Source organism: Neomonachus schauinslandi, chromosome 9 (assembly GCF_002201575.2).
Source record: "Neomonachus schauinslandi chromosome 9, ASM220157v2, whole genome shotgun sequence".
Taxonomy (NCBI): Eukaryota; Metazoa; Chordata; class Mammalia; order Carnivora; family Phocidae; genus Neomonachus; species Neomonachus schauinslandi.
In genome coordinates, this window is record NC_058411.1 from 3,398,470 (window position 1) to 3,420,394 (window position 21,925).

General features: G+C 48.4%; 1 protein-coding gene across 1 annotated transcript in view; it reads right to left on the reverse strand.

The window, feature by feature from the left end:
- Positions 1-21,699, reverse strand: part of PPP2R5C (protein phosphatase 2 regulatory subunit B'gamma) — a 120,453-nt gene extending 98,754 nt beyond the window's left edge. The window contains exons 1-2 of the mRNA XM_044918217.1: positions 21,645-21,699; positions 8,573-8,735 (exon numbers count right to left, since the gene is read on the reverse strand). The gene's annotated coding sequence lies outside the window, so the exon portion shown is untranslated. The remainder of the gene's footprint in view (positions 1-8,572; positions 8,736-21,644) is intronic.
- Positions 21,700-21,925: the final 226 nt, after the last annotated feature.

A 21,925-nucleotide genomic window follows, 5' to 3' on the forward strand; every position in this document is an offset into this window, starting at 1 on the left:
GGTCCCCGGAGCATCGTCTTCACTGACGGAACAAGCCCTCAGTGGTGCTCCCGCAAGAGGCTCCTACCGCAGCCACACCCTGTCGCTGGGCTGCCCGTTCCTGCTGCCTCGAATTACCCTGGGGCTGGTTCTTCTCACCTGGAGGTGGGGTGTATGTGATCTTCCACCTCCTCGGTTGTGAGGAGGAGCAACGTCATGGATGGAGGCTACTACCCTGCTGGGCTGAAGTGCGGGCTTGGGAGGGAGTGGCTCGAGCCGTTCCAGGTGCCATGCTGAGAACTGTGGAGGCCACCGCACTCCAAGAACATGGCCTCTAGCAACAGTGCTTCAGAAAGATCCCCAGGCTGCAGTGGGAGCCCTGCTTAGATGGCCCACCCCCACTCCAGAAGCCTCCCCACTCCCTCTTTGGGCCACAGGCTCTCTCCCCAGGCCAGCGCCCCAGACGGTGCCTGGCACATAGCAGGTGCACCATCCAGTATACTGAATGATGGACGGATCAAGCAGTAACACCTATCCTGGTTCTCCAAAACCCCCTTAATACTCTTTAAACCTCTTCTTCCCTGTGGCGCATAACTAAGAGGGACAGGCCACCTAGTTGCCTGGACAGTAACACGCCCCACCCCCTGGCACACAACCCCTGTCTAGCGTCCCGCGGCGCCCTCCATTACCACCTGGGACGGCCGACCTGCCTTCCAGGACGGCCTCATAATTGGGCTCCTGCTCTCCCGGGACAACCCCACCCCTTTCCCTCCCTTCCTGCCACTGCGGCCGCACCAGTCCAGCTCACAAAGGGCCTGAGCTGATGCCGAGGGAGGAAGGGCACCCTTCTGGGCTCAGGGGGTCTGCCTTCCAGAACAGAAGGCGGGCGAACAGGCGCCTCCCCCCCATTCTCAGTGCGCTCTCCCATCAAAGATGCAAATGCAAGCATGTCCGTGCTGCACCAAAGCGAAGGCTTAAAAAGGAATTACTCTTTATTCTCTGGTCCCTCTGTCACTTTGTTTTGGTCTTTATTTAAAAGCAAACTGCCTGTAAATACATCCCACTGATTTTATTTCTGATTTAGCATTTCTGAATAAAACTTTCCAGTTTTCGTTTCTAAATTTAGCTCAAGGTTTTATTTTTCTTCTCCCAGGCAATTTTGTCTGCAAATTAAATATGCTCATATTTTAGTGAAGAAGTTTTATAGTTCCCTTCATGAAAAGAAAGTTGTTTTTTGAACCTAGAGAACCATGGTGTTGTCACAGCAAAGCACGGCCGTTGTGCTGGCCGGCACTTTTTTTTTTTTTTTTGAACTGGAAACTATAGGAGCATGGATGATCTACGTTTTGTTGGGTAAAAGAGCTAACCTAAAACGTTTGGCTTCCCTTAAGAGTTTAAAATAGACTTTTTCCTGAGGCAGATCAAAGATACCTAGCATTCAGCTGTGTTCAAAGGTTGCCAGGGAACGTCTGCTTGCCAAAAGCAAGGACAAAGGGACGGGCGCTTGTTGCCCGTTGATCTGAGCGGGTCTGGCGAGTAGAAAGCGTGGTTGGGCTGGTCCCCAGGGAAGGCCAGCAGGGGTAAGTGGAGTAGACCAGGAAAACTTAGCCCAAGGGCTTGCTGTCGTTCTCCCCCCAGCTGGGCTGGAAAGCAGAGCAAGTGCTCACAGCACCCCCTGGTTGCGGGGAGGCAGGGCGCCCACACAAGGTGTATCTCGTACACGTGACATATCCAGGTGCTCTCACGTCAGCTACTGAGAACAAACCTCCTGCTAACACAGAAGAACCTGAGGTGGACGGAGCGGTGAGCCTGGACTGGCTCCTCACGAGAGGGGACGCCAGGGCAGTTCTCTGGAAACTGAAGGAGTGTGGAAGGAGCAGGCAGAGGGCCCGAAGTGTGTCTCCTGCATCCTTGGCAGATGCTGGACTGGGCACCAAAACAGACAAGCAAACAGCTCTGCCCTCGGTGACGGTTCCCGCAAGAGTAACGCGTGCGGTGCATTGTGCACCCCGAGTGTCCATCGACGGACGAATGGACACACACACTGTGGTCTAGCCACACACTGGAATATTATTCAGCCTTAAAAAGGAAGAAATCCTGTCACCGGCTACAACACAGATGATCCTTGAGGACACGATGCTAAGAGAGAGAAGCCAGAGCCAGCAGGACACATTCCGGATGATTCCGCTTCCTGGAGGAGGTGAAATCCCAGAGACAGAAAGGTGAAGGCAGTTGCAGGGCAGGGGGAGGGCGAGGGGAGGCACTGTGCACCAGGGGCAGGGTTTAGTTGGGGACGATGAACAGACAGTGGTGATGGGCGCACAGTGCTGTGAACGTACTTAATGGACGCTGATACGGGGTGCGAATGATAAATACTTTGCAATGTATATTCTACCACAATTAGAAAAAAAGATGAGGCAGAGCGCAGAGGAAAGCTGGGCATCTAGGGCCGCGAGGGGCTGGACAGAGGATGGGACCGCTGGGTGTGCGCGGGCATGAGCGGGACGTGAGGTGCGGTGAGAAATCAAGGGGAGGTGTTGGGAGGGCCTGAGCCAAACATTAAATGTGAGGCTACAGCTAGCTGGTGGCCGACTCCCAGGTTCTGCCCCGAGGCGGCTGGCAGAGGCCTGAGACCGACTGTCCCTTGTAGTAAAAGCCATGTCTGTGGCCCCAGGAGAGCAGACAGGACAGTGTCCCAGAAGGGCCGGGCTGACACGGCACTGGCTCTCGGTCATGCACCCCGGGGGCCCTGGTGGCACCTCTGTTGCCCAGCTGCTGACAGAACGGAGCCAAGAGGAGCCTGAGGTGGAAAAGCGTGGTGGATCGGGGTCTGCTAGCTCCTGGAGCGCAGGGGCCACCTCTGGTCATTGTCCCTGTCCTGGCCACCTCCCCATGCTCCGGACAACCCAGACGGTCAATAAGTACTCGCTGTGAACTGGCACTGGCCTCACCAAGCCTGGGGCCATTTCCTCTGTTACCCTGGGCAGCCAGGAGCAGATGCAGAAATCCAAGCCCGAGGCAGAAGACAGGACTGAGGAGAGCAGTTTCTTGGCCCGCCAGAATTAGGGCAGGCGTTCTGGCAACTTCTCATGCTGCACTCTTCTAATCCTGCAACTAACGGCCAAGAGGCAGAGCTCCTCTAAATACATGCACAGTTCATTTTTAGGCAGTAAAAATGACCCACTTGTATGGCCAAACTTTCAATGGTATCAGAAAATGAATTGCTTTGAAAAAGGCTGAAGTATTGTATTTTCACAAAACCAGGGCCACATAAATTCTCCCAACAATAATGTAACAACTTCTTTCACAAAAGCCCAAGTGCTTAGCAACTCCAACTTTCTGTCCCAAGGTCTCCAGCTAATTGCTGTTAAGTCCTAGTTGCTCCTTTATGACCTGACTTCTCCCAGGCTCTTCTTTCCCACAGGAACAACCCCAAGAGACAAACTGCATGCCGCACATCACCCAAAACATCTCCCTTCACTTAGCACTGAACACTTCTACCTTCCAGACCAAAAATGGTGAATGAAGGGACTAATTCAGGGAAATCTTTGAGTGAAAAGGGCCCGAAGACTACATTCAGCCTCACTGTTAAATGAATAAAAATAGGAAATGCTACTTTCCACTTAACAGATGACTCAGATTTTAAATGGCCCCAGTATGGAAAAGGTGCAATGGGCCAGGCTTCTCATCCGCTCGGGGCAGAGCGTGTCTAGTGCCACCTCCCCGGACAGCGTCTGGGTGGTCTCTATAAAGGGATTTTGAAAACACGCAGGCTTTAGTCCAGTACTTCCTTTCTCTGAGACCAGCTTAAGAAAAGGTTCAAAGATGTGAACAACGACAAAAGATTTACATTACAGCATGATCTATAATGGCTGAAAACCGAGGATCACCACAGAATGGAATAATACGGTTGTTTAAAAAATCCAGGTCAGGAACAAGATACACACGCTCACCTGCACCACCACCTGTAATATCTTACTGGAATTTTCAGTCAATTCGGGGGAAGACACTACTAGGATTTTCAGAACAAAGACGTGAGGTTATCTTTATGTGCAGATCTAATTAGATACCTGGGACATCCAAAAGAATCAACTGAAAACTACTGGGAACAATAACATAATTCAGTAAGAAAGCAGGATGTGAAGGCAAGACACAGAAATCAACAGCCTTCATATAAATAATTAACTAGAAGACACAATAGCAACAATAATAGAGTATCTAGGCATAAAACTTAAGAATTGTGCAAAACCCACATCATGGATACTTTAAAAACACCCCAAAGGAAATGAAAGTGGCCTTCGCATAGCACACTCCTACGCCAGAGGATGCAAATATTCTAAAGATGCCAATTCTTCCTGGACATTTAAAAAATGTGATGGGATCCTGATAAAAACACAACCACTTTTTCTGCAATGAAACGAGCCAATTCAAAGTCCTACTGTTTGTAATAATATCAGTATTATTGTTGTGAATTATTTTAATAGGATGTAGCAATAATTATGTCAATGATGTTCGAAACCAAGATTTTCAGTGTAAAAGAGAGAAAACTGAAGATTCAAGAAACACGTGAAAACACCATGTTAAGGTTGAACTGAAAACGTCAATATGAATGCATAACTAATACGTATATATGCTCATGTTCCACCTTCCTCCATTGACAGCACCTAAAAGCAACATCAGTCCAATAGCAACAAGTACCCCTAGTGACCAGATTTTGGTCTCTAAAATCAACCCCCACTAAAAGGAATCAGGGTGTTTTGAAAGTGGCCAGTTCCAAGTCTGGGGCAAAGAAGGTACAAAATGAGGCTGGGGGAGCATCTTGCTGTGTCAGAAATCAAGGAATCAAAAACAAATGTGTCCATGTCAAAAAATACACAGGAGTTGGCCCAAAGAATATCCAGTGGTTAAAATTATATATCTGTACATCAGAAAGAATAAAGATTTTAGTAGGCTGAAGCACACTGAAATCAAATCAGAATACCTAAGTCCATAATGATATTCAAAAAAAAAGAAAACCAGAAAAAAAAAATCTTTAGTTTTCACCATTTGAGGGAAAGTGTAACTAAAAGGCAGAGCATTAAGCCTATCCTGACTTTCAGCAGGAGCTACAGGTCAAGACAACCAAACATCTCCAGTTGGTAAGAAACAGCTCTGCTGTCGGAAGAACACCAGATTAAATGTTAACTCTCTAGTGAGGCTGCTGACTCAAGAAAGGGTTGTCGCGTGGTATGCACGAGACAGCACAGCGCTGGGGGGAACAGACCAGCAGGAAGCCACAATGTACCTTGCAGATCGCCACCGGTACTTTTGGACAGCATGCCTGCAGAGGAAGTGTCGCGGTCCGATGGAGAGGTCAACCCATCATCACCCTAACACACTGCAGAGTCTGGCATTGCTTATGACAGTACCCAGACCGAATGAATGTCCCGCACTAACTAATATCTCCTGGGTCATACAGCATCACGTCTGATGTATCCCATCCAAAAATAGTTTCTATTTACCAGAACTACAGGGAATAAGCGGGATATTTTATAGGACAACCGGCCTAATTTAACAAGTTGTAATAAACTTGTGCTGTGATTTACAACACCCCCAGACTGCTAGTGACCCAGGTATCTGGCAGAAGCAGCAAAAATCAATCCCCATGGGCGCCTGGGTGGCTCAGACAGTTAAGCGTCTGCCTTCGGCTCAGGTCGTGATCCCAGGGTCCTGGGATTGAGTCCCGCAATGGGCTCCCTGCTCCTTGGGAGCCTGCTTCTCCCTCTGCTTCTCTCTCTCTCTCTCTCTGTCTCTCATGAATAAATAAATAAAATCTTTAAAAAAAAAAATCAATCCCCATAGGAGAAGATACTTCTGTTTTAGGTTTTAACTTCTTTTAGTATATGTGCTGCTGAAGCGAGCACAGTTTTAACTTCTTTTAAATAGTTGAGTACAATGACCAGCATACACTAGAAAATAGTCAGGTACTCAAGGAAAGAAGACTTCACGAACAGACTCTGACAAGGATGATAACATCGTCTGACACAGACTGCAAAGCAGCTGTGTTTACTGCACCCACAGAGACGGCAGGTGTGATCTGTCAGAGGACAGGAAAATATGAAAAAGTCATCTTGCAGATTAAAAATGTAACTTCTGTAAATGAAAAAGGATCCCTGAGATTAAAAGCTCAACAAAGGGAGTTCAGCACATACGAGACAGACCTTAAGATTCTCAGCAAGATAACAGAAGTCAAGCATGGTGTTTAGAGATTCTGATAGCAATTCAGCAAGGTAATTTTATGTCTATTAGCTATAATAACACAAAAAGGCTGCATTTCATATTTCATTTGTACAGTTATTTATTTTCACTATGTTTTATGAAGGTATCCCTTCCATGAACGGTTAAAAATTAAGGAAATAAAACTGGTCCTCTATTAGACATAATGTGAGACCCTTTCATCGAGAATATTGCATGGGAAGTCACAAAAAGTTTGAAAAATACAGGTGAGGCTTAAGACAGTAAATGAAAAAGTCCAATACATGTTTGTTCAAAGCCAAAGAAAAAAGAGAGATGAATGTAGAAGACATAATGGCTGGGAACCTTCCAGTCTTGAGGAAGTATAATAATCTAAGGATGCACAACGAATCCCCAAAAAGCCCAATAATAAAGAAATCCATGTTTGGACACCCAGCAGTGGAACGGCTGAAAATCAATGTTACAGACAAAAATCAGAAAAGTGGCCAGAATCACAATCCCTTCAGAGATTGACTTTGGTTTCTCAATCCTAATGGAAGTCAAAGGCGATGAAATGCTTACCTCCACCGTTCAGAAGGAAGATAATTCCACCTGCAATTCAATCCTCAGGGAACATCTTTCAAGAATGAGGGCGGAATAAAGATATTTTCTAGATAAATAAACAAAGAATTTGCCACCACCAGACTCTCATTAAAGAAAATTCTACATGACGTATTCAAACAGAAGGAAAGTGATCCCAAGAGGAAAGCCGGGAGATGCAGGCAGGGATGAAGAATAAAGTGATAAATAAGTGGATAAACCCAAATCACCGACAGAATACAACAATAATACTGGTGTGGAGGAGTTTTAAGGGCTGGAAGAAAAATTCAAAGATCCAACAGTGGAGGGTCTCAGAAGATAGCAATAGTAGCCCCGCTTTTTTTTTTTTTTTTTTTTTTTTTATTACTGGACTTTAAGGCTTACAGAAAAATTGAATGTGAAGAACAGAGTTTCCATGTTACCGGCCACCTGTTTCCCATTATTAACATTTTGCATTCATGTGGGTGCATTTGTTACAACCGATAGCCAATCCTGACACATCATTATTAACTAAATACCATAGTTTCCAAGAGGGTTTGTTCTTCCTGTTGTATACGCTACAGGTTTTGACAAATGCAAAATTCCATGTATTCACTATCCTGGTATTGTAGAGAATAGGCTCACTGTCTTGAAAATCTCCTGTGCTCCCTCTATTCATCCCTCCCCAAGATGAGTTAGCATGTGTATTATCTACGAGGCTGAAGCCAAACCAAAGATAAGCCAGATTTACGCTCTGTGAGCTGCAGGGAGAGCCTGGGTTCCGAGGAAGTGAGGGGCAGGAAGTGTACCTGTGAATCCCTAAATTGCTCCTTCTCTCCAACCCTCCTTCCTCTGTCCTTCCTTTCATCCCTCCCCCTGCCTGGAAGGTCTGCACTGAGCCCTTGCTATCTGCCCTGCAGCGTGGAAGGCACTGGAACACACCTGTAAAGATGATGCACCTCCTGCTCTGGGTTCATACATCTTGCAGAAGACCCACTGTTACGGACTGGAGATACGAAGGACGTCTGATGTTTCATTTATTACGCCAGTCTTATATTTTAGTAATATACAGGTTTTCAGAGGCTCATGTTTGACTTTGGGGTCCTTACCCTACGTTCCTTGATTTTATGTACCTCAACCTCAACATCTCCTAGGGGAGTACTTTTAGGGATTGAACACCTTCAGATGGAAAGAGGCGACCATGCCATTTTGGGGGAAATTCAAAGTGAAGGGCACCCTTCCCTGTCTAATCTCAAATAGGAAACCCCTGGGCAGTGTAAGCACCAAATGAGTCATAAGGAGAAAGTCCACAAAGGACTATGGTTATAGTTCTCACTTATCCAATACCATGAAAGCGAAGAGGCTCTACTGTAGTTTGAAAACCTGGCTCCTTTCTGAATCGCCAGAGCTCAGGTGACAAAGGCAAGAGGAGAATTACTTGAAGGAAACAACCAGCTAGCCTGGATAGGATGCACACGAAGAGACTGAAAGTCTCTCTTCTGGCTTTTCTAGTGTGTTATACCTACAACACATTTGCGATTACGTTTTTATCTCAAACAGCTCTGGAATTCGAAATATCAGTTGAGTAAATCAGTGAGTGGCATTTAACAACAACAACAAAACAAAACAAAACAAAACAAAAACCCAAAAAAAACCACCCCAGAATTAAACAAACCTCAATAAAGAGACCCAAACAGAAACATAAACACAGCAGAGGCAGAACAAGCCGGCAAACTAGCCAAACATGACTCCTTCTCCCTAAACGGGCACACTCTTTTAAAAGACAAGTAATAGAAATTACCTTTTAAAGACGGTAGTTTTTGAAGTTCTCTGTTATTGCTGGCATTAAACCTGGAAGAATTTTGCCGCTTCTCTTTCTTCACTATGGGCTGAGGGATTGGCACTTTTATTTTGCTAGACACTGTTGACGGGGTGGCAGCTAGGCTGTTTTTCCTGCTGGAAATCTGTTTCCAAAATAAAAACAGAAAGAAACACATGCGTACCTCAAATGGTTGTATTTTGCAGCACAGTTAGCATCTGGAAACTATATATGAGTCTTGCGCAGGGACAGTCCCCTCCACTCCGCTGTAAACACCATTCCTTAAAGTGGCTGGAGTCTGAGCGACATCCCACCTCCAGTAATGCTGGATTTCCAGGGATTCACAGATATACCTCATTTCTCACATCTCCTTCCAACTTTTTACTTCTAAACATTTCTCACATAGGCTGATGTACATACAGGCTGATGACAATGACCCTTCAAAGACATTCACGTCCGAATCCCTGGAACCTGTGAATATGCTTCCTTACTTGGCCAAAGGGACTTTGGAACGGTGACGACTGTCAGGGTGGGCCCCGTGTAATCACACAGGTCTCAACAAGAAAAGACGAGGCAACACAGAAGAAGATGACAAAGCGGAGGTGAGGTCCTCAGAGAGACTGCAAGAAGCCAGCTGCTGGCTCGGAAGGCAGAGGAAGGGGCCACCAGCCAAGAAGCACAGGAGGCCTCTAGAAGCTGGAAGAGGCCCGGAAACGAATTCTCCTCCAGGGCTTCCAGAAAGAACTAGCCATGCGGACATCCTGATTTCAGCCCCATTTCAGACTTCTGACCTCGGGGACTGTAAGATAGTAAGTTTGTGGTCATTTGCACAACAGCTGCAGGGATCTCACGAGCAGACAGCTCATGGCTTCTTTGCCTATACACCACTCAGCCCTCGGTGATCAGCAGGAGTGACAGAAAAGTGCTCGCCCCTCGAGCCTCAGGAAATGCTCTTCTTTCTAGGCCACCCCCACGCCGCGTCCATCTCCAGGCTCCAGGTTTAGTGCTCAACTCCGCACTGCACTGCATCACCTGGGTTGTCCGAGGGCACGTGGCTGACTCTTGAGGGGAGAAGGAGCTGTGCAAACACCCAAGCAGAGGTGGGTGGGCATCGAGGGCACACGCAGCAGGCACCTGGGCAGGCCCATAGGGGCGAGGGTGCCCAGGGAGCTCAGGTGGGCATGACCCCCAGTGAGTGTCAACTAAGCATCCACGAGATTCTTTGTGCAAACGTTCACTCCTCCCACACCTCCAGTCTGCCCAAAGGAATGGAGTTCGTATGTGCACATGTGTGCTTTTGAAAAGCCTACCAAGCTCATCCTAGAAACACAAGCCCACCAAGCCTCTTCCAATCACACTGAGCTAGGAGAGAAGACACGCCAACATAAGCCCCCAACCATTTGCTCTCCTCCTCGAGCGGAATTTTTACTAAGAAATCAGAGCAGCTTTATTTTGAAATAAGGTGCTTAGGAATACTTGGGAAGAGTTTTTTCCAAGATGCAGGATGCCTGCATGCAGACGGGACCCTGAACCGGGAGCAGGGGCCTGGGCTCCCCTCTCTCCCCCAGTCAGCAGCTTCTTCCTCGAAAGGGCTTTTATGGATGTTGTCCTTCACACCTGTCATTCTTTCCACCTGATTGTGAAAGCTGGGTTTTCTTCCTTAAAAATGTTGCCCATACCTCTCCTGTTCCCCAGAATTCCCCAGAACCCTAGTTTTCACTCCCCAGGCACAAACGTCGCCTCCTAGGCCAAGTACTTGTTTTAAAATGTTAATTTATATACACGTATCTAGTAAAGTTGACAGGTCCTTTCCACCTTTCCACCAGCCCCCCACACACTGACCCTGAGGACAACAGGGCACTGGCCAGCTCCTGCAACAAAGCTTGGAACACCAGCCCTGGGTGATGTGGCTAACTCACAAAACAGAATTAACTCCATGCATATCCACAGCCCATGCAGCACACACGCTGATATGAGGCTTCGAATGTCTGACAGAGCAAAAAGTTATCCCTAAGACCTGCTGATTTGGAGCCACCGGCCCTTCTGCGTGGGCCCTGCTGGCCTCCCTCCCCTGGAGCACTGTCCTCGGGGCAGGCAGAGTGACCTTCTAGAAAGAAGACCTGGTCCCATCATCCAGGCTAAGTCACTGTAGTCACTTCCCAGGGCTCTGAGCCCATTGGCTTAACAGTGGTCTACAGAGCGCCATGCTCGGGTCACCAGCTCCTGATGCAGCCGGCCCCGTGCCTTGGCCCACTGCCCCGTTGCCAACCCCGAGTGCGGCTCCCTGAGGTCTCCGTACAGCACGCTCAGCTCCGTGGGCTGGTGCCCGCCCAGCCGGGCTCTGCTACGAGCTGGCCATCTTGTCTTTCCCCCGATGGGATGTCAGCTCCAGGAGGGCTTGGATGCCACTCTGGCCTGTTTTGCGAGAGCGGGGAACTGCCCCGCACCGGCCAGGTCAGGGAGGCCCCTCTGAGGGCATATGTGGGTGTGCTGGGGGAACAGCATTCAGGCAGGGCCACCGAGAGTGGCGGCTCAGTGCGACCAACCCTCGCCTCAGACAGGCAGGCAGGCACCGGGGAGCCTGGGGGCCGCAGGTGCCTGCAGAGCCCACCAGCCCAGGTCAGAGTCTGACCTTCACCTGACAGCCCCCCGGAAGCCATGCAGGGGGCTCTGAGCAGGGTGAGGGTGCGAATCCATCTTCCTGTTCGAAAGGTGCCTCGGGCCGCAGTGTGGACTGCGGACGGGAGGGGAGGCGGCAGACTCGGCTAGTGGTCCAGACTGCACACAGTGGTGGCTGCACCAGACCCAGTGGCCAGCAGGTGCACGGGTGACGTGGAGTGCCGGCCTGGGCACGGGGAACCTGCAGATGGGTAGCTGGCGGCACCAGTCACAGTGACGGGAAGGCGAAAGCGGCCGAGAAGCCAGGTCGTGAGCACCCTGGGTCCGAGCAAAAGACAGTGACGCCCCTCCTCGCTCCCTTCTGCGGACAAGGGCTGGAGTGCTGTCCTCGGTGTCCCGGCCACCATCTGGCTGCCCTCAGCTGCCTTCTCTGCCTGCCCAGAGGCTGGCAGAGCGGCTGTGTGGCTGGCCCTCAGACACCTTGTGCAAGCCGGACGTGAACTTGGAAGTTACCCGTCTACACGGTCACTGAAGTCACCGAATGAGTGAGACCGCCCAGTGGAGGAGCGCAGAGTGCAAGGGGCGGAGGAAGCGGGGGACTGAGAGAAGGACGAGGCTGAGGGAAGAAAGCCTTGCAAGAAGGAAGAGATCAACCCCATCAAGTGGCACTCAAAGCTGAAGTCTGTGGACTCGGTCTTGGCATCTTGGGGCTGGTGGGGGCTGCTGAGGGCAGGGGGGCAGCAGGGAGAGGCCGCTGGGCTGAGGCCAAGGAGGGGAGGCTTTGGGAAGGTGGCCGGGAGGAAGAGCGTCAGGGCAAGCAGCAGCCGCCACAGCAGGGACCTCGGACTGTCTGGAAGGCGAGGGGCTTGACCGCGCTGCGAGCTGATGGGGGAGGCCACCGAGGGGAGGCCCGGCTGAGGGACAACTGAGCGAGGAGCGGGATCTGGGTCCCCACGTGCAGACAATAGAACAGAGGATGGACAGGACAGGACGGCTGTCAGTCTGATGGCCTCCCCCGTGTGCGCAGACAGACGAGGTCACCTGCAAGAAGCACTCTGAAGGGAGGCGAGGCCCGAGGAGGTGAGGATGGCCTGAAGAGCAGAGCAAGGCAGGGGCCTGAAGAAACAGAGACGCTCTGAACACATCTTTCTCCTCAGGGCCAAGGACGAGCAACCAACTGGACCTGTAGCGGTCAGCGCCCAGAGGGGACACTGCCCACACAGAACTCCTGCTGCGTCCCCTGACAGTCCCTGGGACCCCCCAACCCACTCGCGCCAGCCACTGGCCTGAGCCCGAAGCAGGGCAGGCGCCTGGAGCAGCTCTTACACCGGGACGCCGCAAGGCCCTTCCCCGGAGTGCAGGGTGACCTCCTGGGATCGTGCAGGGAGCCGTGGAGCCAGACTTGGGACGTTGCTTGGTCCCCGGACTTCAGACACCACCTCCCTTGTGTCCCACATCCAAACAGTTCTACGACATCTTCTAAAATTCTCCCCTTCTGCAATTGTATGATGAACTACCACCACTATGTGCCAGAGACCACAAGACACAGAGCTTGAGGAGCCGTACCTGCACGCCTTGTAAGAGCTTTTAAAAGAACATTCACCTGGAAAGTACGGTACTGGCGTAAAGACAGCCACAGGGATCAATGGAACAGAATTACGAGCCAAGACCACTCAACGGGAGAAGACTCTCTTCAACAGGTGGTTCCAGGACAACCCTGAGGTTGGTGACAGTCAGCCTCGAGTGTTTATGAGGGCGAGAAAGGTGGTCTGCAAAGAAACCAAGCTGTCTAGGAAACACCAAGGCCGCCATGCTGGAGCTGGCCCCTCAGAGCAAAGCTGTCCACACTCTGGCCTTTCAGGGCTGGAAGCCACCAGAGCTAGCTCTCAGCTCAGGCCCGGAAAGCGAGCAGCTAGCCGACGAGCCCACCTGCGTCCAGCGCCCATGGCCCGCTCTGCTGGGGCCTCAGCTCTGGGTATGCGGAACCTGGGGTCCCCTGGTTTCATTTCTTGCCCCTCTACTCCCTACACAGCAGCGGCCGAGATCTTTTTAAATACTTGTCAGACCATCCCCCCTCCCTGCTCAAACCACCTCAGTGGCTTCCCATCACCCTAAGAGTAAAAACCCCAAATCCTGCCAAGGGCTGCTGACAAGACCCTACTGGACCTTTCTTGCCTGTGCCCGTCTCTGACTTTATCCCGTCTGCTCCGGCCACCCTTATGTGTCATCAACCAGACTGGCTTTCCTTCCAGTGGACACACCAGCTCACGGCCACCTTTGGGCCTCTGCCCCGGCTACTTCCTCTGGCTGGAATGCCCTCCTCCCCCAGATCTTGGCACCATGGGCTCCTGCTTCACATCTGCATGTCACCTTTATGACCCTCTCCTTGGCGAGACCACCCGGACCACTGGAAGCAGCCTCTAGAAGCGTGTGGGCAGCTTTGATACCACAGTGACCGGAGGGCGCTCCTGATGCAGGCAGCCCCAGGGCCGCTGCTCTGCAGGGTGAGAAACCAGACGCCACCAGGGCCCCCTACACCCACCAGCGGCCCCGGCGCTTGCTGAAAGCAAACAGACCCTGCCGCGCGTCCCGCGCCACCCCCCAGCACCCACGAGGGTCTCAGAGTGCGCCTGCAGGGTGACTGTGAAGGAGTCACCTGGAGGGACGAGCATGGCCTATGGAGAGGAAAATGACTTGGGGAGAGAGGAAGGTCACCCCCGTGACGGACAGGGCCCGGCCTCGGCCATGCAATACTTCTTCCCGTAAGCTCTGGACCACGGAGCCAGCTCTGCTCCCAGAGTGTGCATTAGGTGAAATGAGAGAGTAGCGATTTTGGTACTGTTTTAGTTTTTAACCCTGTGTGTTTCGACTGCCAAAACAAATAAAGGTAAAACGTCGAAAAAGGAAGGTGGGAGGGATGTTGTGTCCCTGGGTGTCCCCAGGCCCAGTCCCTTGGGAGACCGCGTGGCCTCATCCGCGTATCAGCTGCAGCTCTGTACGACTCGGGCAGTCCCGGGCCTGTGGTGAGCGGGGCCGCCTCCTCCTCGCCCCTCAATGCCCTTCTCTTCCACTGCCCCCTTCCCCTCATTGCATCCACTTCCTTCTAAATTTGGCATTTCGTATTAAGAGTGATAGCTGACGGACTTAAAATCAGTTACACTCGAATTGGAGTCATTTTGGAAGATCCTGCCAGGGTCTTAGGCCACTCCATCTGAGCTTCCTGCAAATGACGTGTTCTCTAGCTGCTGTCCAGTAGCTACCAGCCACGTTCAGCTCCCACGCACTCAAAATGTGGCTCGTATGACTGAGCTGAATTTCTAGATTTAATTTGATTTTCATCCATTTCAAGAGCCACATGTGGCTAACGGCTAGCCTCCTCCAGGCATTCTGGTGTTCCCACTGGGCAAGAACAGCACGCGGTCAGAGCTACCACCCCTTTAGAGCCATGCTAAATTTCATCTTAATCAAATATTTAAAATGAAGGAAATCCAGGGTCCTCAAACTAATTACCCCCCCCCCCCCCCCATTGGATTCTGGCCTTGTCCTCTCACTCCCCCAGGTGGAGAAAACAAAGATGACAGCATGGCTTGGATTTGGATCTGGACAGCAGGGCTTTCCTGCAGTCGTCCTTCCCAAACCTCACCAGAAGCAGGGCCCCGGGGAAGTCTTCGCTGAACATGACACACCGACGGGAAGGTGCAAGATCATTACCTACAACATTGTGTCAAACCAGACACCGTCGAGCCCTGACCTTGGTGGGCACCCGATGTTTTAAGGAAACGCTGGGGACTTTTTATAGTTGAAATCTTTCACATGAATCTTCCCTGTGACTTGGGGAAATATCACCGTGATTCATGTTGGTGGCAGGCTGACTCACGCGGCAGATGCAGGTGGAAAGCTCCCCACCCTGACACGCAGGGCTAGAGGCCTGCACTCACTCCGCAACTGCTCTAACAGGGGAACTCTGTGCTTCTTCCATGAACGGGAACACTTGATAAATTATTTCATGTAATTCACTGAACTCTTTCTAGAATTATGTATCATGTAACGGAGCTTTTCCTGAAGAGGGACAAGAGTGGTGACTACTCCCATCTGCAACACACACCTTAGCTCCAACACGCTTTCTGGGGCTCCGTAATTTAATGGTGATCCTGTGTCCGCTTAGGTGCTTTAAAGCATCTATTTCCACTGGTTGGGGTCTCTACAAAAAACATGCTCCACCTTGTCCCATGTCTTCAGCAGCTGCAGGGTGTGATGGATGGGGGGCCAAGTTACTCCCAAGTCTACTGAATGCCCATGAGCAACAGGTGGGACACTTCGTGAATAACAGAAATGGTCAACACTTAATTTCTTAACAGGTGAGGACAATATTCTTTTTATCTCCCCCAGTGCTGGTACAGAACAAGACGATCAAAACAAAACTTTCTAATATGTATATAAAATTTATAAAATATTTTTATAAAATATACAGTTCACCCTTAACACAGGTTTGAATTGCGTGGGCCCACTTCTATGAATTTTTTTCAATATACACTATACTTAAATGTATTTTCTGCTATGATTTTCTTAGCATTTTCTTTTCTCTGGCTTCCTTTATTGTAAGAATACAGTATACAGTAACTACCATACCAAGTATGCGTTAATCGGCTGTTAATGTTATCGGTAAGGCTACCCATCAATAGAGGGCTATTAGTAGTTAAGTTCTGGGGGAGTCAATAGTTACACAACAGATTTTTTGCTGTGGGGGAGGGATTGACACCCCTAATCCCCATGCTGTCCAAGGGTCAACTGTATATGTATGTTCTACTGAGAAAAATTCCCAAAATAAACGCAAAACAAAAATTAAAAAGCACAAAATATCATATTGGAAACCTTATTTTTAAAGGGAAATCCTATTTTGAACTGCTTTAATTAAAATGAGATTCTATGGTGGTACATCTTACCACTGACCTCCGGTGCAAAGCAAAACCAAAACCAAAAACCCTCTTCTTAGAACTTTCACAGGACATTAGAAAAAGACCCAAGTACCATAATCTTCTGTTTTAGTCCACTGCTATTTATTTAGAACAGATTATACTGAGAGAAAACTCTGCATCAAAATTTCCTTAGAGGATCAAAAGATAAAGAAATAAGAGAGATTTTTTTCCCCCTTCTAATTTACCATATCAGAAAACCCAGCAAGCTAATTGATTTGAAGCTGTCCTTCCTGAGCACTTTTAAAATCCACCAACAAACACTTCTGGCCTCCAGGTCCTCACGTACATGGCAAGGGCAAAGAAAAATCAAGTTAAATTGCTGTCCTCGAGTACTTAATCTAGTTAGGGAGGCGAAAAGAGGTAAATAAAAGTCGTCCAAAGCAGTATAAATGATAAGTAACTGCTGGAGCCAATAACTGCTATTCAAATTTAAAAGATGGAAAAAAATAGGGGCCAAGATAGTGAGAAAAGCTTCCCTTAAATTTCAGAATGAACCTGCATTGGAGCTAAGACGACGAAGGGACTAAGATGGGACAGTGAAGAGCATGGGGCGGGTATTCCTCAAAGCAAGGTCTGGGGACCCCTAGGGGGTCCTGTAGACACTTTCTGGGGTCCGTGCTTTTATGAGAACACAAAGCCATGATTTGCCTTTGTGACCATCATTAGGTCAATTTTTCACAGGCTACAAGGCATAAGCCATCAACAGACTGAATGCAGGAGCAGACTCCAGGAGCCAGCTAGCTTCTATTAAGCCAGACATTAAAGAAATTTGCAAAAACATGGTGCAATGCCATATTTCTCAGTGAATTTTTGTGACTAGTTATTTCTCATAAAAACATGCTACTTACGTTAACATGTATTGGGTAGTGGTACTATTAAATGAATTAATATTTTAAAAAATTTCAGTTTTAATTTCTAGTAAGAAAAGTTATCAGCTACAACTGACCTAAATAAAAGCTCTTTGGGATCCTAATTTTTAAGAGCATAAAGGGGTGCTGATGCTCCTTTGGTCTGAACACTGCTAAAGGAGAACGGGTGGTAGGCATGATTTGCAAGCAGACATACATACTTTGTGGGAGTCTTTCTAGAGCAGTGGTCTCACCGGAGGCCATTTTGCCCTGCAGGAGACGTTTGGCAATGTCTGCAGACATTTTTGGTTGTCAGAACTGGAGGGGGTGTGGAGCCACTGGCATCTAGTGGGGAGGGCCAGGTGCACAGACTACAGGGCAGCACCGTGGGGAAGCATCTGGTCCACCCGTCAACAGCGTTGAAGGTGGGGTGCCGGCTCAGGGCAGTGGGTCTCACTTGGGAGGCACTCAGGGTCTGCTAAGTGCCCAGCTAGTCACACGGTCACATGGAGGAGGATCGAGCGCTGGGAAGGGACGGGAAGCTCACAGAACCTGCTCCTAACTCACATGCCCTCCAACTCACAGCTGATTATCCCCTCTGCAGAGCCTCCGTCCTTCCTGAACACCAGGGCGCTAAGCAAAGACGATGCTGAGTGGCTGGGAAAGTGGGGCCAAGACATGGTGATCAAAAGCAGAGAATTCACCCCTATGTAATAGTCACTTAGGGATTTCAAAAAAAAAATTTAAAGTACGGGTCCTCTGGGTCCTGAGTTTCACTGGAGTCCAGTTTAGGGTTGTGTGCAAAAAAAGTGGGAGTGGCAGGGGAGGCCCCCAGTGGTAGCTCGAGTTCAGAATTCAGCCTGCAAGACAGTGGCTTTGGTGTTTTGGGGGAGGGGAGCTGGGGACTCTCATCTCAGGAGGTGATGATCACAGCCGCCTCCCTGGGAAACACACCTACCAACAAACCACTTCCAGTGTCCTCCAACACTCAGGTTAAAATTCCTGCTACAGAGCCGAGTGACTAGAATGTCGAATTTTCTCAAAAATATACTTTTCACAAAAATGTTATTTCTGTTACCATGTAACGGGTTATTTTTAAATGAACTAATATTTTTGAAATTTCAGGTTTAATTTCTCAAACATGACTCCACCAGCTACACCTGTGGGACCTCAGCAAGCCTGGCTCCCTGTCTCTGCAACACCAAGGCGGGCTGGAGGGGATGTAAAGGGACAGATTATAGAGAGAAAAATGTTATGACTAAGGGCAGAAGGTGTCCAAAATAAACTAACAAGTTGGAGAGAACCATTCAGCTTTCTTTTCAGCAACAGATATTATGTCAGAGTTGCCGTAGAGATTTCAAACAAAACTAAGCTGAAGCAGGATATGTAACATACGTGACCAGAGAACAGCGCTCAAAACAACCTTTAATGTGCTTAAAACAAATCACTTTACAGAGAGCATTAACACTTTTAAAAACATAACTTTGGACACAATATACAAATTAAAACAGCTACTATAAAAAAACACCATGGCATGGTCTCATCTTCCAAAATGGACTTTAGCAATCTGAGCGATTGATGAAGATTCTAAATATTATGGCCTAGTTATGTCTGCACAGCTTTGAAGGTGACACTGAGGACAGTTGCTCAGAGTGGAGTTCCCTCTGTCAGTCTCCCGAGTACCCAGGAGCCCACCTGCGGCCTCGCTCCTTAAAAGTGTGCCACGAAATAAACCCGTAAGTACTGGGCAGAAACTTTTGTTTCCAGGACACGTGTGGATAAGTCAAATGTAAACATCCTATTTGAAAGAGAATAAAACAAACAAAAAAATACCAATACACATCATTCAAGGAGCAGAAATTTCTAGAAAAATGTGTACAGCAGCAGTTATGACCTTTAATGGTATTTGGTTACATTGGAAGATATATTCTGCCATACATCTCGCAGGGAAAACTTCTTTCAAGAGAGGTCATGCCTAATCTATCACACAGAGTTAAAAATGGTCAAATCTGAAACTCCCCATGTTTTTAGAGGTGAGGAAACAGGGCCATGGAAGTTAGGTGACGTCACTTAGGGCACTCAGGAGTCAGTCATTTTTACTATCTACTCCCCAGGTTAAAATACTTTCCTTTCTACTGCTCTATCCTTTACTGCAGGACCTCATCTTCTTTACCAAAAACCCCGTGCCATCAAATATTCCTTTGTTTTAACCAAAAACTGTTCTGCAGTATAAGCCACTGTTCCTTTGTTTTCCATGAGGCTGGTTTATAGCCAGCCAGGATTTTAGTATAAGGACATTTTCCAGTCTTGAAGTGGTGTGTAAAGTCAACCAACCACGGGCCAAGTTCTTTTTACGTGTTCTCTGTTGAGATGATTTCCCAAGCCTGGCCACTCTGCCCCGGACGGACACCTGTTCTGCATGCCCCTCAGGCTGGGAAGTCCCAGATGGGGGTAACTGCCCCAACACAGGCGAGTTCACAGGCTGACCCCAGCAAGAGCCGGCTGTGAAGGTGACAGGACATTGAACGGGTCTGAAAGGCAGCACGGGCATAGCAGTCCTATTTGAACGGTTCAGGTTACAAATATTCAAGTTCAGAGGAACAGTGACAGGAGAGGAAAAGAGTGCACAATGAGGGTTTCATGCACCTGGGCGGGTCAACCATATTTGGTTAACTGGGTGGAACCAGAGGTGAAGAAGCAAGATGAAGACTGAGGAGGGAACTGACAGTGAACAAAGTGAGGCTCAACCCAAAGTTCAGATGAACTCAAGTGCCTCAGTCTGTACTCCTGCAAAATAATTTACACAGTGATCTGCCAACTGTCATGCTTAATATGCCATGTTGCCTCTGGTATCCTTATGAGGAAGTAGTGAAGGGCCCACCATTTCAGTATTTTTCGGTGGTAATTTCAAGCTCTGTAGCTCCAGCTCTTAGACAGTAGCACTAGAAAAAATACAAAAAGACAAGTGGGGCATCACACTCAGGCACTGCAGGCCACACCTCAAGAGTCTCAAGCAACTGACAGTCTAGGAACCCAAACCACCTTAAAAACACATTTTATGTACTAGCGGTTTGTTATGTCTAAGTTAACTGATAGACATTGCAGGTTCAAACTGAACATTATCCATCCTCATAGTCAGGTTCTTTCTGCTAAAACGGGAATAAATGAACCATACACACGGATATTCTTTGTCACAGTAATGGTAAGTGAAGACAGGTGCGTGAGCAAGAAAGGTTTGGGGGAGCACTGGAAGCCTTAGCAGTTTTAATGAAACATCAGTAAACAAAAGGAAAGAAAACGCATACACCCTTGCAGAGTGACTAAATTTCATTTAAATCAATTTAGTCAAGAAAGTGACACAGAAGGAAGCAAGTCAAAAGCAAGAATACCACAGTAAAACGTGATTATCTGCTATAAAGACAGGGCAGAGGAAGACTGGTACCAATAATCCCCAACTACTGATATTTAAGGAACCTTTTGGATATCTGCTTTTTGCTTTGGGGAGGGCAACATATCTGCTGGAACAAACCACCTGCTGAAGAGGAGGGAGGCTTAGAATGCACCAAATGATAAGGAAAAGATATCCCCCCCCAGGGCTTAAAAAAAAAAAAAAAAAGGCTACTGCTTATAATCACCAGTTAACTATGTTTCCCCAGACAACACTGAACTCATTCTAATTTGACTTACAGGAAGGGGTCTGACACTTGGAAATTAATGTCATCTTTGATAAGACTGGGGACCTGGATGATCCAGCTCTGGAGAACGTGACACTGCAATCAAGTTGCTTCTCGGCGACCAATGATCCAAAAGGGCCTACTATTAGCTCAGCCTGGGTCCAGACAGCTCCTGAATCCCTAGCCTGCGGGGCTCTAGTTCAACTACTCACAAGGAAGAAAAGGCAAAGTGCTGGCAACTGCAAACATTCTCAAAGCACAACTGTGCCAAGGAACGCGATCAACCCCACCAGGTAGACCCCGTCCTCACGGAGCCTTCCGGCTGTTCTTCAAGAGCCCAAAGTTGAGAAGCAAAAGTCGTCAGAACTGGCCAACGCAGAGAAAAAACAAGTGAACGATGATAGAAGATTGTATAAAAATACCCAAACTAGCTAAACTGAGAGGTACCAACACCCCTGGGGAAAGAAGCTGTGGGAATCAGACATCAGCAAAGGAGTTAGTGTGAGACCCAAGCAGCAAAGATGGCACCAGGCAAGCAGAGGTGATAGAAGGAGGAGCCACTGAGAGGGAGGGACCTGACCTGGCCGCTGGCTTGCCAAGGAAGGAAGGATCTGAAAGCTAGAAGGAGCATGAACAACTGTGGTGAAACCAGTCTCTGCAGGAGGGTGGCTAGATTTGAGATTGGGGGGGGGGGGGTTATGAACTTAAAATTACCAGCTGCACAGACACAACTTCCATAAACACATCTGTATTTTCCCAGACTGAAATAATAAAAACCTAAAGAACTAAAATTTCAGGTTGTGAAGGAGACTCGGAGAAAATATCATGCAGGGAAACATTCTAGAAGAGCCTGGTTTTCACCACGCTGTTTTTCTGCCCTTAGTTAAAAGGTGTTCATGAAAAAAAAAATGGAAAGGGAATATATGAGAGCAGTTACCTCTGATTCTATTATGTCTTGTCCTTCTTTTGAACTTTTTCCACTTTTCCCTGCTTTTGGTGATTCCTGGGAAACATCAAGCAAATCAATTAGGCTTCTCAATTTTTAGACTGCTAAACATCAGATAAACCAAAATGCAGTTTTAAAACGGATTTACACAATTTAACTAGAACTTCTGATAATTTTAATCAGTATCACCAAGAAATTCTGCCTCACGTTATTTAGAGATACAACACTGCGAGGCGACACCCCTACCCCCAAATTCAGATACTCCTTGTTTT